This window comes from Brassica oleracea, chromosome C8, assembly GCF_000695525.1.
Source record: "Brassica oleracea var. oleracea cultivar TO1000 chromosome C8, BOL, whole genome shotgun sequence".
Classification (NCBI taxonomy): Eukaryota; Viridiplantae; Streptophyta; class Magnoliopsida; order Brassicales; family Brassicaceae; genus Brassica; species Brassica oleracea.
In genome coordinates, this window is record NC_027755.1 from 20,464,884 (window position 1) to 20,466,195 (window position 1,312).

A 1,312-nucleotide genomic window follows, 5' to 3' on the forward strand; every position below is an offset into this window, starting at 1 on the left:
TCATTGTCCTCACAAGATTGAAATCCGAATTGATTGTTTTTAAGAGTAAGGCCGCATGAAAATTATACCTAAATATTGAGTGATATATGGTTTGAGATGTCGAAAATCAACCTGGACTTTGTTGCCCTAAATCTCTTTGGAGATAATTATTTACGGTGGGCATTGGATACAAAGATTATCCTAAAGTCAAAAAGACTTGGCGAATGTATCATAGAAGGCAATAATGCAAATGAGAAAGATTGATACAAGGCAATATTAATTATTCACCACCATCTTATTGAGAGTCTCAAAGATCAGTATTTCACAATTGAGAATCCTCTAGACCTTTGGACAAAATTCAAATCGAGATATGATCACCAAAGAAATGTGTTATTACAAAAAGCTATGGAGGAATCTCAGAATCCATGACTACAAGTCCGTGGATGAGTCTATTGCTAGCTAATAAGAAACAATGAATTGAGACCTCCTGGATAAACCCCATTACCTGAAGCCAATAAGACCGCAAAGGAAAAGAAAGAATCCAAAGAATCTAACCACGTCCAGGATGATAGACCACACGGCCATGGCTGTGGAGGGTAGAAAGGACGTGGCCATGGCCACTATTATACATTTGGTCGTGGGAACCACTATGGCAAAGGCCATGGGTATCAACCTAATTTGAGCCATGGTCGAGGCAGAGACTGTGGTATATCCTTTAAACCACAAAGCTCGACCAAATCAGTGTGCCATAGATGTGGAATGGGGAACCATTGGGCGAAGATATGTAGGATTCCCAAACATCTTTATGACCTCTATCAAGAGAGTCTGAAAGGGAAGAATCATGAAGTCCACTTTGTATATAAAGATGGTAAAGATGATTTTTGATCATGAAAGAGATGATCCTACGGAATATGAAACTTCTGATTGCCTAAAACAATAATGTTGATTTCGACTTATGTGTTTGTTTTGCTTTTATACTTGCTTTTTTTTATCACTTTGAATTTATTTTATTGCTTTGTTTGCTCTGAACTTAATAAAAGGAATGAATGATTTTTCAAATATATAAGTTTATAAGAAATATAGTTGCGGGTATTGCCATTCTCATGATAGGTTACGGGCAGACTAAAGAGATCTAATGATTTATATTCACTCATAGAAGCCCATTGAGTTTAAAAGATATAAGAGTGGTTTCCATATTGAAACAATGGGCAAAGGAAATAAAAAGTTCCTTTTAGATATGTAAAATTCGCCCAAAACCATAGAAAAATGGTCGAGACTATACATGAATTCTCTACTGGTCTTTACTATGTCAAGATCAGGATGATAGAGGCTA